This window comes from Anomaloglossus baeobatrachus, chromosome 6 (assembly GCF_048569485.1).
Source record: "Anomaloglossus baeobatrachus isolate aAnoBae1 chromosome 6, aAnoBae1.hap1, whole genome shotgun sequence".
Classification (NCBI taxonomy): Eukaryota; Metazoa; Chordata; class Amphibia; order Anura; family Aromobatidae; genus Anomaloglossus; species Anomaloglossus baeobatrachus.
Genome location: NC_134358.1, coordinates 87,626,512 through 87,641,350, shown reverse-complemented (window position 1 = coordinate 87,641,350; position 14,839 = coordinate 87,626,512).

The window sequence follows — 14,839 nt, the reverse complement described above, 5'->3', positions numbered from 1 at the left end:
ACTGCAATATCGTAGGGGTTAAATCGAAAGTGACGCACATCCGGCACTGGTAATGATGTCGTAACGTGTAAAGCCTAGATGCACCGATAAACGATCGCAAAAGCGTCGTAATTCGGTGGTCTGTGTAGCATCGGACTTTTTCATAATGCCGCACCAATAGGAGATACGATGTTGTTCCTCGTTCCTGCAGCAGCACACATCACTGTGTGTGAAGCCACAAGAGCGAGGAACATCTCCTTACCTGCCTCCACCGGCTATGCGGAAGGAAGGAGGTGGGCGGGATGTTTACGTCCCACTCATCTCCGCCCCTCCGCTTCTATTGGCCGCCTGCCGTGTGACGTCGCTGTGACGCTGCACGACCCGCCCCCCTTAGGAAGGAGGCGGGTCGCTGGCCAGAGCGACATCGCAGGGCAGGTAAGTGCGTGTGAAGCTGCCGTAGCGATAATGTTCGCTACAGCAGCTATCACAAGATATCGCATGTACGACAGGGGCGGGTGCTATCGCGCTCGGCATCGCTAGCATCGGCTAGCGATGTCGCAGCATGCAAAGTACCCCTAAGATTTTAACTACATACTACTAGTGCAAATTTCCCTTGACAAATAAGAAATGCAAGGAAAACTAAAAAATGCCTTGTATATATATATATATATATATACTAGAAGGTGGCCCGATTCTACGCATCGGGTATTCTAGAACTTACGTATTGTGTAGTTCATGTATGATTTTTGTTATATATATATATATATATATATATATATATATATATTGTTGTGTGTAGTTACCAAGTGTTTGTGTAGGGCGCTGTACATGTTCTGGGTGTTGTCTGGGTGAGATGTGGGGTGAGAGCGGTGTTGTTTGTGTGTTGCGTTGTTTGTGGAGCGCTGTGTGTCTGTAGCGTTGTGTGTGTTGCGCGGTTTGTGTGTGTGTGGTGTGTTTTGGGGGGAGGTATGTTTTGTGCAATGTGTGTGTTGTGCGGTATGTGCGTATATTTGTGTGTGCAGCGTTGTCTGTGTGTGGGTGTCTGTGTAGGGAAGTTGTTTGTGGTTCCCAGTGTGTGTGTGTGGTGTGTTGTGCAGTGCGCGCGCGTGTGTGTGTTGGGGGGAGGTGTGCACTTCCCATCGTGCTCCATCCCCCATGCAGCGCACTCCCCATCGTGCTCCATCTCCTATGCTGCGCACCTTCCATCGTGCTCCATCTCCCATCCTGCGCACTCCCAAACGTGCTCCATCCGCCATGCAGCGCACTCCCGATCGTGCTCCATCCCCCATGCTGCGCACTCCCAAAAGTGCTCCATCCGCCATGCTGCGCACTCCCAAACGTGCTCCATCCGCCATGCTGCGCACTCCCTTTCATGCTCCATCCCCCATGCTGCGCACTCCCAAACGTGCTCCATCCCCCATGCTGCGCACTCCCAAACGTGCTCCATCCCCAATGCTGCGCACTCCCCATCATGCTCCAAGCCTCCCCCAGCATCAGCCTCCCCCTCCCAGCCTCCCCCAGCATCAGCCTGCCCCTGCATCAGCCTTTCTCCTTCTAGCCTCCCCCAGCATCAGCCTCCCCCTCCCAGCCTCCCCCAGCATCAGCCTGCCCCTGCATCAGCCTTTCTCCTTCTAGCCTCCCCCAGCATCAGCCTCTCTCCTCCTAGCCTCTTTCCTCCCAGCCTCCCCCAGCATCAGCCTCCCCTAGCATCAGCCTCTCTCTTTCCAGCCTCCCCCAGCATCAGCCTCCCCCAGCATCAGCCTCTCTCCTCCCAGCGTCCCTCGTCCCAGCCTCTCTCAGCATCAGCCTCCCCCTCCCAGCCTCTCTCAGCATCAGCCTCTCTCCTTCCAGCCTCCCCCAGCATCAGCCTCTCTCCTTCCAGGCTCCCCCAGCATCAGCCTCCCCCAGCATCAGCCTCCCCCTCCCAGCCTCCTCCAGCATCAGTCTCCCCCTCCCAGCCTCTCTCAGCATCAGCCTCTCTCTCCTTCTAGACTCCCCCAGCATCAGCCTCCCCCTCCCAGCCTTCCCCACGATCAGCCTCTGTCCTCCCAGCCTCCGTCTTCCCCTCCCAGCCTCCCTCAGCATCAGCCTTCCCCAGCATCAGCCTTCCCTTCCCAGTCTTTCCCAGCATCAGCCTCCCTCTCCCAGCCTTCCCCAAGATCAGCCTCTCTGCTCCCAGCCTCCTCCAGCACGCCGTGCTCCTCTGCCGACACTCACACACCCGATCGCATACACTCACACACACCCGATCGCATACACTCACACACACCCGATCGCATACACTCACACACACCCGATCGCATACACTCACACACACCCGATCGCATACACTCACACACACCAGATCGCATACACTCACACAGACACTGACAATATCGCACATACGCGCTCACAGTCACAACATCCGGAGATACCACATGCTTCTGGCCATGTGATTCTCCGTCAGGTCCTGGAAGGTCACAACAGCACAGTATCGAGGCCGAGAAGCAAGTGATATCGGCGGATGCTGTGAGTGTGTAGATGCGATGTAATGTGTGTGTGAGGTGTGTGTGAGAGTGAGTGTGATCTGATGTGTGTGTATGTGTGTGTGTGTGTGTGTGCTGTTATGTGTGTGCGTGTAGATGTCCGGCCGAAGCAGGACCTTGATGCGCTGGTAACTATGCAACCATGGTTACCAGCGTATCTCGTCCCCTGCTCGCACGGGAGCCCACACCAGCATACGGCAAGGCCAGCAATGCGAGGGTAAGTGTCGGCTGGGCTGGCGGCGTACGCTGATGTGGGCTCCCGTGGGTGGGGGGGGGGTCGGGGGGGTCGGGTACAGTACTCACCCGGGAGTCGTTTCTCCGTCCGTGTCAGTTCGGGGACTGCGTGCTGGGGGCGGGGCCAGAGCTAGCGTGCATTGCGTGAGGGGGGCGGGGCGTGGCATGGCCGAGTTGCCAATCCCTGCAGGGTGCCGGGGCGAGAGGCCAATCTGTGGGGGGGGCGGAGCCTGGGCGAGCGGCTGGCCAATCCGTGTGGGGGCGCAGCCTGGGCGAGCAACCAATCCGTGTGGGGGGGCGGGGCCATGGCGAGCCCAGCGGCCAATCAGCTTTGTGTCACCGTAAGGACACTGTCACCGTGACACAATTTTGGAGCATGACAGACAGACAGACAGACAGAGACAGACAGACAGAATAAGGCAATTATATATATAGATATATATATATATATATATATATATATATATATACAGTGCCTACAAGTAGTATTCAACCCCCTGCAGATTTAGCAGGTTTGATAAGATGCAAATAAGTTAGAGCCTGCAAACTTCAAACAAGAGCAGGATTTATTACCAGATGCATAAATCTTGCAAACCAACAAGTTATGTTGCTCAGTTAAATTTTTAATAAATTTTCAACATAAAAGTGTGGGTCAATTATTATTCAACCCCTAGGCTGGAAAAAGAGATAATTAATCCAAATATGTGAAGCTCATTGTTCTTTGTGCCTGAAATACTTCTTAATACTTTAGGGGAACCAAACAGAATTCTGGTGGTTTGAGGGGTTGAATAATAAATGACCCTCTGAATAAACTTTTCACAATTTAAAAAAAAAAACAAAGAAATAACATTCTTTTTTGCTGCAGTGCATTTCACACTTCCAGGCTGATCTACAGTCCAAATGTCACAATGCCAAGTTAATTCCGAATGTGTAAACCTGCTAAATCTGCAGGGGGTTGAAGACTACTTGTAGGCACTGTATATATAAATTGGAATAGTCTTTCTTTTCCTTATCCAATGATAAAATAAAGTTATTAAAGTCTTAAAAAATGACTGCACAAATCTTATTTTTTTACAAAGTTCAGAATTATTCTAGGCCCTTGAAATGTGTGTGTGTGTGTGTGTATAAATATTATATATATATATATATATATATATATATATATATAAAAACTAAACACGACATGTTTGTCATTTCCATAATCAACCCTGGAGAAGCAGGTAATTGCTACTGCACAAAAATACTAAAATAATGAAATCCAAACAATAATGGTGAATTTTTTTTTTTGTTTCATTCCATCTGACTTAATTTATTTTTGTCTTTTAGTACATTATATGGCAAATTGAATTATAGAAACCCCCCTGTGTATCTTGCTCTAAAATGATATTTTAATATATCATACAATTACATAATATATCATATATGTATTATATATACAGTACATTAGAGAGGAAAATATTTTTTGGACTTTGAATTCTGCAACTTTTTCCCAAAATTTGATTGGCAGTGAATAAATTTGCATGTATCTCAAAACTGGAAAGCTTGTAAATGTTTGGAATATATACTTGGGGGAGAATAAAGTGAGAAATACCCCCGCTGACCATAAGAGCTTACACTCTATAGGAGAAGCGTGCCCAGTGACTCTTGAGATGGAAAACAACTCTACTGTACAAACTTTCCTCCACTGGGAAACGCTGATCTGTGATGTCCCCGGTACTGACCACTACCAACTCTGTAACGAAAAATTAAGCTTAGGCAGTGTAGGAAATGGTGCTGGGCAAGTTTTTATTTTTATGGACTGTGAATGTTATAATGTTCGAATTCACACATGAAACCGTGCATTTCAGGAAATTTGGCTCATACACGACCCTCTGCCGACCGATCTATTCATTTCTGCTATACAGTACAGTGGAACCTTGTTTAACGAGTAACCCAGTTAGCGAGTATTTCGTCTAATGAGCAAAGCTTTCTGTAAATTTGTAACTCGGTTTACGAGAAAGCCTTGCTGTATGAACAAAATACTCACCGCACACACTTCCGGTTCTGTACATCCACCGCGCTCTAACCCGCTCTTGCAGTCCACACAAACACACAAGCACGCACACACACATATTATGCTCACCTTACCTTCCGTTCCCTCGCCGCCTTCCTGGAACTTGCATGCATGTATTGGGTAACCAAGGCAACCGATGCTGGACCTTCAGCTCCCAGCGCGCTGACGTCAAAGGCAGGAGCAGCTTGCCTCTGATTGGCCAGCACGCTGCCTTTCAGTAGCGGCTGACAGAGGAAGGTCCTCCCTCCACAGGATGTGTATCCAGCAACCATCGCTTCGAGGGAGGAACTTCATCTGTCAGGCGCTACTCAAAGGCAGCGCGCTGGCCAATCAAAGGCAAGCGGCTCCTGCCTTTGATGTCAGCGTGCTGAGTGCAGAAGGTCTGGCATCGGTCGCCTTGGTTACCCGATGCACGTCTTGTACGGGCAAACTGCAAGTTCCAGGAGACCGGCGAGGGAACGGAAGGTAAGGTGAGCATAATCTGTGTTTGTGCGTGTCTGTGCATGTTTGTGTGTGTTTGTGCGTGTTTGTAAGTGTGTGGAATGGCACAATAGGGGACCAGGATAAGACATTTAACAAGTTGTGGAACGAATTGTCTGCATTGCAATGATTTCCTATGGGAAACCTTGCTTTGCTGAACGAGTAACTTGGTTAACAAGCACACTCCCAGAACGGATTGTTCTCATTAACCAAGGTTCCACTGTATATCATACCATCAGTATGATGCAAACACAGATGCAGTGACTTGTAAATTTGGAGCCCTCCTTATTTTTAACCTACACTCCCTAACACAATATCATGGTTAGCAAGTAGTTTCTTAATATAATCAATAATATCTAGATACCTACCTATCTATATTTATACCTATGTCACTTTACAGCATTGTTGCTAAAAATTACAGTGCTCCATGTTTCCGAGCTAATGCAGATTTTAGACCCAGATCTGTGACTCCTTGCTCCCCATAGAGCAGAAAGTTTGTACTTTCACAAGGGAAGAGGAATTTAGTACATTCTTAAAGCTTGTGATAGACAAGTCATTGGGATTCAAGGCCTGATCATGTTGATCACTGTAATCAGGACCACTTTAATCCTGACATCGATTTAGGACTGTATTAAATCTAAAAACATTGCAATTACTCTCTGAAAGGCTTCGCAGCAGGAGATCCAAATCATTTGACTCACCCATTTTCCTAGTCACTGACTCTTTGTTTTAGCGCACATATACATCATCATCATACCTACACTGCACCGGTCCCAAGCCATCTAAACAATATTACAATGTGAATATTACCATGGTGAAATTTAAAAGCTTTTTTCATTTGATGCTAAGTAAATCTGCTCACTAAACTTACCTCTTAACTCTTTCCACTACCACACATTTTTTGCATTTGCCTTTATGACCCTGAAACTGTGAAATAATCTGTACAGTATAATCAATACGACCATTATAATTGCTCATACCTCAGCTTTTGCTGCCAACATAGATTTAATCAGAAAATTGCATAGTTTAAATAATTGTTTTGGTTTTTTTAGGGAGGGGGGCAGTGTTGTTTTTTACTAATGATTATAGCTCTTACAATTTTCACATTGGCCACTGAGGCTTTTTTTTATTTAATTTTGTAATGTTTCAGGAAACAACACATGTACATTAACTGCAATGATCAGATTCCATTATTACCTTTTGTATTGAAGTGCCTAATATGTGTGTGCAGAGGTCATTGTGACCTTTAAGGGGGAGGGGGGGCAGCTCTGACTGGTGGATCCTGTGTTACCCCTCATGGATATAGGTGTTCTTTGCTATTGCAATTCATCATCTGTGATAAGGATCCTTGAAGAAAACTATTCCTGAAAAGCAAGATAACTCTCAGTGTAAAAAGTACAATATATATATATACATATATATATATATATATATATATATATATATATATATAAATATATGAGAGTATATATATTTATAAAGCTGAGTGGAGGATACCGGGCACCGCTGATCCCTGTATGGCTGACAAAGCTGTGCTTTCAGGCAGGTGGAGACCTGGGTGCGTGTCCCAAAGCAAAGGCGATACAAGATCCACAATGAAGAGATGAAAGGTCGCACTCCAAAGGTCGAATAAAATATTTTTCTTTTTATTCCACGATCACATCAGGGGTACAGGTAGTGAGGGAGGATGAGGGTGTGCCACGTCGGACAACGGCAGCCGTTTCGCAAGTAACCTTGCTTCTACGGGTCCAGTGCATGCAAAGGTGCTGCATCCACCCTTAAATAACAGGTGAATTGGGTGCAGCATCCTTGTGTGAATGAAGTGCAAATTAAAAACATATACCAGCTGCACATGTATCAAATTCACATAGAAACTTATTACATATCAATTCCAAAATGGATTATAAATAATCGTAACATACATGGGTATAGTTAGAGTAAAGAATTAAATATAGTGTTCATTATAGTTTAACCAGAGACATCTCAAAAAACACTATAAAAAACAGGCTTATAGGAGAAAAAAAAAAAAAAACAAAAAAAAAAAAAAACAGCATTATAGGAACACTGACAAATCATTTTTGTCGTTCAGGCCAAGAGGACCGAGAGCATTTAAGTCTATAATCAATCTTGATTCCTTTCTAAGTAAAGAACGGTGCATGTCACCTCCAGTGGGACAGGGATTAATTTTTATTACGCCTGCAAATTTTAAAAGGCGTGGATTACCACTATGATGTTCCTGCATATGGGCAATTAAACGTGGAGAACCTATCCCGGAGGTTATAGACTTAAAATGCTCCCTAAATCGAACATATAAAGGCCGAATTGTTTTACCTATATAATATTTTTGACAGGGGCAAAAAATAACATATACCAGATAATTGGACTTACATGTGATAAGATCTTTTATTTTGAATAGCTCAGTACCAATTTTTAAAGTGTCTCCTGTACAATGATATTCACAAAAGGGGCAGCCGCCGCACCTATGGTTTCCTTTGATTTTATTTCGGTCTAACCACGTACCTAGTTTGGGTGTAGTAATACGATTATTTATCAGAACATCTCCTATGTTTTTGCATCGCCTATATGAAATCAAAGGACCCTCGTTTGTCATTTCACAGAGATCCTTGTCTTTATTAATTAAATGCCAGTGTTTTTTGATGCTTGATTTTATTGCATCATACATAGAATTAAATTTAAAATTAAAAACGCATCTATTTGAACTTTCGATTTTTGTTTTTTTCGAAATGGCATTTACATTTTTATTCTTATTTCCACTTTTATTTTTGTATTCTTTATTCTTATTTTTATCATTTGGATCATAATTTAAGGATTTTTCGAAGGCAGAATTGATAACTGATATGGGATATCCTCGTTCTAATAGACGTTTTTTCAAGTCTGATGCTTGATGCAGAAAGGTTTCAGAATTATTGTGTACTCTTTTTAGCCGCAAAAATTGTCCATATGGAAGGGCTCTCTTTGTATGGGAGGGGTGCGCACTATTAAAATGCAGCAAGGTGTTCACTGCAGTTGGTTTTCTATATACTTGTCTGTCAATAATACCATCCGATATACTGAGTGTGACATCTAAAAAATCCAATTTTTGGTCCCCAAAAACATGTGTAAAGTACATGTTGTAGGAATTATCATTATTTAGATATGACACAAAATTTTCAAAATCCTGCGCAGAACCGTCCCATACAAAGAAGCCATCATCCATGTATCTGGCATATTTTTTTATATGTTTCAGATATGGATTTTTAGGACTGTAGATAAAGTCTTCCTCAAATGCTGCCAAGAAGAGATTTGCAAAAGTACATGCGGCGGGGGTACCCATTGCGGTACCCCCGCATTGCAAGTACCACTGATCATCAAATTTAAATGCATTATGATGCAAAATAAAGCTTAAGGCTTCTGTGATGAAGTCTACTAAGATTGGATTCTGGTCAAAATTCAGCAAGACTCTCTTAATGGTCTGTACACCCTGATCCTGCGGGATACGGGTGTACAGACTCTCAATATCCAAAGCGGCAAGAGAGAAACCTTTCTGCCATTGAAAATTATCAAGCATTTTAATTAGATCTCCCGTATCTTTTAAGAATGAGGGGATGCGGGTCAATAGTGGTTTAAGTAGCCATTCTAGGTAGTGAGATAAGGGCTCTGTCACTGAACCTATTCCTGCCACAATAGGGCGGCCAGGGGGGGAGACACTGTTCTTGTGAATCTTTGGCAGATAATACCAATGAGGTTTTTTCGGAAAGAGAGGGAGTAATTTTTCAGCAGTTTTTTTAGAAATAGTACCTAAACTGACATATTTATGTAAAAGGCTTCTAAGTTTTTTAACAAAAGACCCAGTGGGATCATTAGATAATTTCTGATATACTCTTATATCCTGAAGTTGCCTATTGGCTTCTTGCAAATAGGCTTCTTTTGTTAATAGAACAGTGGCGCCCCCCTTGTCCGCTCTGCGGATAATAATATCTTTTTGTGACTGCAGGATTTTTAGTGCCGCGGTTTCCCCCCGAGTGAGGTTCTGAGGAGGAGAGGGGTATTTTAGAGCTTGTATATCTTTTATTACCAGCTCCTGAAATAAGTCTATGCTGTTCCCAGGGGTTAGTGGGGGGCAAAAGGTAGATTTTATCCCTTTATTAAAAAATGAAGAACTAGATGTAGGATTTATTTGGGTATTTACAATACCTGAAGAACCGGGTTCAATGTGACTGGGGTCCGCTATACTTAAAAGAACAGACGCATCTTTTTCAATAGCAGTATATTCATTATTTGTACCAAAAAAGCCAAGTGGACCTATTTCACATTGTAAATCGGTTACTTCAGAAGTGGGCAAGCTTTTCTTTTGACTATAAAATTTTTTTAAATGCAGTTTTCTACAGCCCTTAAATAAATCAATATGAAAATCAGTCAAGTCAAATGATTCTGGTATACAATAGTTTAAGTCCTTTTCCAACACAGATAGCATATCAGGTGTTAAAACCAACGAAGTAAGATTATATACTTTACGCAAACAAGGCATGATGTTATTCGCTGAACAGGAAAGATTATTTTTTTCTGTACTTATTACATCTCTTCATTGTGGATCGTATATATATTTATATTTACATATCTATATACAGTTAGGTCCAGAAATATTTGGACAGTGACACAATTTTCGCGAGTTGGGCTCTGCATGCCACCACATTGGATTTGAAATGAAATCTCTACAACAGAATTCAAGTGCAGATTGTAACGTTTAATTTGAAGGTTTGAACAAAAATATCTGATAGAAATTGTAGGAATTGTACACATTTCTTTACAAACACTCCACATTTTAGGAGGTCAAAAGTAATTGGACAAATAAACCAAACCCAAACAAAATATTTTTATTTTCAATATTTTGTTGCGAATCCTTTGGAGGCAATCACTGCCTTAAGTCTGGAACCCATGGACATCACCAAACGCTGGGTTTCCTCCTTCTTAATGCTTTGCCAGGCCTTTACAGCCGCAGCCTTCAGGTCTTGCTTGTTTGTGGGTCTTTCCGTCTTAAGTCTGGATTTGAGCAAGTGAAATGCATGCTCAATTGGGTTAAGATCTGGTGATTGACTTGGCCATTGCAGAATGTTCCACTTTTTTGCACTCATGAACTTCTGGGTAGCTTTGGCTGTATGCTTGGGGTCATTGTCCATCTGTACTATGAAGCGCCGTCCGATCAACTTTGCGGCATTTGGCTGAATCTGGGCTGAAAGTATATCCCGGTACACTTCAGAATTCATCCGGCTACTCTTGTCTGCTGTTATGTCATCAATAAACACAACCATTGAAAGCCATGCATGCCCATGCCATCACGTTGCCTCCACCATGTTTTACAGAGGATGTGGTGTGCCTTGGATCATGTGCCGTTCCCTTTCTACTCCAAACTTTTTTCTTCCCATCATTCTGGTACAGGTTGATTTTTGTCTCATCTGTCCATAGAATACTTTTCCAGAACTGAGCTGGCTTCATGAGGTGTTTTTCAGCAAATTTAACTCTGGCCTGTCTATTTTTGGAATTGATGAATGGTTTGCATCTAGATGTGAACCCTTTGTATTTACTTTCATGGAGTCTTCTCTTTACTGTTGACTTAGAGAGAGATACACCTACTTCACTGAGAGTGTTCTGGACTTCAGTTGATGTTGTGAACGGGTTCTTCTTCACCAAAGAAAGTATGCGGCGATCATCCACCACTGTTGTCATCCGTGGACGCCCAGGCCTTTTTGAGTTCCCAAGCTCACCAGTCAATTCCTTTTTTCTCAGAATGTACCCGACTGTTGATTTTGCTTCTCCAAGCATGTCTGCTATCTCTCAGATGGATTTTTTCTTTTTTTTCAGCCTCAGGATGTTCTGCTTCACCTCAATTGAGAGTTCCTTAGACCGCATGTTGTCTGGTCACAGCAACAGCTTCCAAATGCAAAACCACACACCTGTAATCAACCCCAGACCTTTTAACTACTTCATTGATTACAGGTTAACGAGGGAGACGCCTTCAGAGTTAATTGCAGCCCTTAGAGTCCCTTGGCCAATTACTTTTGGTCCCTTGAAAAAGAGGAGGCTATGCATTACAGAGCTATGATTCCTGAACCCTTTCTCCGATTTGGATGTGAAAACTCTCATATTGCAGCTGGGAGTGTGCACTTTCATCCCATATTATATATATAATTGTATTTCTGAACATGTTTTTGTAAACAGCTAAAATAACAAAACTTGTGTCACTGTCCAAATATTTCTGGACCTAACTGTATATATATATAATCTACTATATATATATATATATATATATATATATATATATATATATATATATATGTATATATATATAATTATTTTTTTTTTTTAATAAAGATCATACTATGAAGAGAATCCATTTTATTTTCAAAACTACATCTAATACAGAAACCTGATTTAAAAAATAAGTAGTTTTCTGATAATATCTTCCATTTAATTGGGCATATGGTCAGGTAATGTTCTCAGGAAATCACCCCTTAACGTGAGCATGTCTGGGGTAAATGGATACAGTGCCTACAAGGTAGTATTCAACCCCCTGCAGATTTAGCAGGTTTACACATTCTGAATTAACTTGGCATTGTGACATTTGGACTGTAGATCAGCCTGGAAGTGTGAAATGCAGCAAAAAAGAATGTTATTTCTTTTTTTTTTTTTTTTTTTTTAATTGTGAAAAGTTTATTCAGAGGGTCATTTATTATTCAACCCCTGAAACCACCAGAATTCTGCTTGGTTCCCCTAAAGTATTAAGAAGTATTTCAGGCACAAAGAAGAATGAGCTTCACATGTTTGGATTAATTATCTCTTTTTCCAGCCTTTTCTGACTAATTAAGACCCTACCCAAACTTGTGAACAGCACTCATACATGGTCAACATGGGAAAGACAAAGGAGCATATCAAGGCCATCAGAGACAAGATCATGGAGGGTCACAAGGCTGGCAAGGGGTACAAAACCCTTTCCAAGGAGTTGGGCCTATCTGTCTCCACTGTTGGGAGCATCATCCGGAAGTGGAAGGCTTATGGAACTACTGTTAGCTATCCACAGCCTGGACAGCCTTTGAAAGTTTCCTCCCGTGCCGAGGCCAGGCTTGTCCGAAGAGTCAAGGCTAACCCAAGGACAACAAGGAAGGAGCTCCGGGAAGATCTCATGGCAGTGGGGACATTGGTTTCAGTCAATACTATAAGTAACGTACTCCACCGCAATGGTCTCCGTTCCAGACGAGCCCGTAAGGTACCTTTACTATCAAAGCGTCATTTCAAGGCTCGTCTACAGTTTGCTCATGATCACTTGTAGGACTCTGAGACAGACTGGTTCAAGGTTCTCTGGTCTGATGAGACCAAGATCGAGATCTTTGGTGCCAACCACACACGTGATGTTTGGAGACTGGATGGCACTGCATACGACCCCAAGAATACCATTCCTACAGTCAAGCATAATGGTGGCAACATCATGCTGTGGGGCTGTTTCTCAGCCAAGGGGCCTGGCCATCTGGTCCGCATCCATGGGAAGATGGATAGCACGGCCTACCTGGAGATTTTGGCCAAGAACCTCCGCTCCTCCATCAAGGATCTTAAGATGGGTCGTCATTTCATCTTCCAACAAGACAACGACCCAAAGCACACAGCCAAGAAAACCAAGGCCTGGTTCAAGAGGGAAAAAATCAAGGTGTTGCAGTGGCCTAGTCAGTCTCCTTACCTTAACCCAATTGAAAACTTGTGGAAGGAGCTCAAGATTAAAGTCCACATGAGACACAAAAAGAACCTAGATAACTTGGAGAAGATCTGCATGGAGGAGTGGGCCAAGATAACTCCAGAGACCTGTGCCGGCCTGATCAGGTCTTATAAAAGACGATTATTAGCTGTAATTGCAAACAAGGGTTATTCCATAAAAAATTAAACCTAGGGGTTGAATAATAATTGACCCACACTTTTATGTTTAAAATTTAACTGAGCAACATAACTTGTTGGTTTGCAAGATTTATGCATCTGTTAATAAATCCTGCTCTTGTTTGAAGTTTGCAGGCTCTAACTTATTTGCATCTTAAGGTGGCTTTACACACTGCAACATCGCAAACGACATCGCTGTAACGTCACCAGTTTTGTGACGTTACAGCGACCTCCCCAGCGACATTGCAGTGTGTGAAACCTATCAGCGACCTGGCCCCTGCTGTGAAGTTGTGATCGCTACAAATCGTTCAGGACCATTCCTAGGTCCTTTGTTTCCCGCTGTGCAGCATGCATCGCTAGAAAGTTTCAGTGTGTAAAGGGGACTTTACAGCGACTTCCCTTTCAAATAGCAGCTTTACAACGTCCCCAACAACCAGCTAGGTCGCTCTGCAGGTCCGGATCGCTGTTGCGTCGTTGGCCAGGTCTGCCTGTTTGACAGCTCACCAGCGACTCAACAGAGACTTGGGGAGGTCGCTATAACGTCACAAAACCGGTGACGTTACAGCGATGTCCTTTGCGATGTTGCAGTGTGTAAACCCAGCTTTATCAAACCTGCTAAATCTGCAGGGGGTTGAAGACTACTTGTAGGCACTGTATAAAAGGGGAATGGTGTCATATTTCCAGAATGTAGGTTTCTACTTCTTTAACAATTCTATTTTGACTCATTGATATATAAGACATGATGGCGCCTGAACGTGCCATTTTCTTCATGGGCTATTCCTATTGACCTGTACTCACGTTCATATCGGTTCCTCAGATGGTATAACTCGTCCACAATGTTATTCTACGAAGACTCCAGGAAAAGATGTTTTAACTGAAATCTTGTATTGATGATAAAAGTAGCAAGTAAAAAGAGTGAATCTTCTCAGAGAGCACACAGCATATTGTATGAAGATGGATGATAACTGTAATAAATGGAGAGTGCAATAGGGCTTTACCAGGTTAGCAAGTGAGAAATGTAAATGAAACACATTCACCTGGCAGAGTTCTGGAAGGCACAACTCCTATGTAAGCAAAAAATGTGATGGTGGTTGCAGCAGCTCCACGTGGATAGGCTTAGGTGCTGTAGAAAGAGCTGGATATAATGCCGCGCTACCACGAATGCGAAGAATTGTTGATTAATGTTAATACATTTATTTTGTAGGTCTCCGCGTTTCTGGAATTTAAGTCCCCTTCCTCAGGACCATAGGACCCAACAATGGATCAAAGGAACAATGAATGAATGAAGATGGATGATAGCACACTGCATGGAGAAGAAGGGCGGGGAATGCTGACATCACAGAGCTACAGGGAGGAGGAAGGGACATAATACAACGAAAGTGAAACCTTCTACCTAGGACCAGAAATACAATACACAGCAATGGAAACATTGAATAATTCCCAAATTGTGGGACATGACAGATTCTCTGGGAACAGGAACATATGAATTCACTTTAAGTAAAAGGCTCTTTTATATGGTTATTTTTCATTCATTTTGCAGATTGATGTATTTAGCTAAGAGTTTTTTTTTAACTTATGATGGATTTTCTATTTTTCCCAATCATGTGCTACTCTTACATTATATATAGTATTTATATAACCTAAAGCTAAT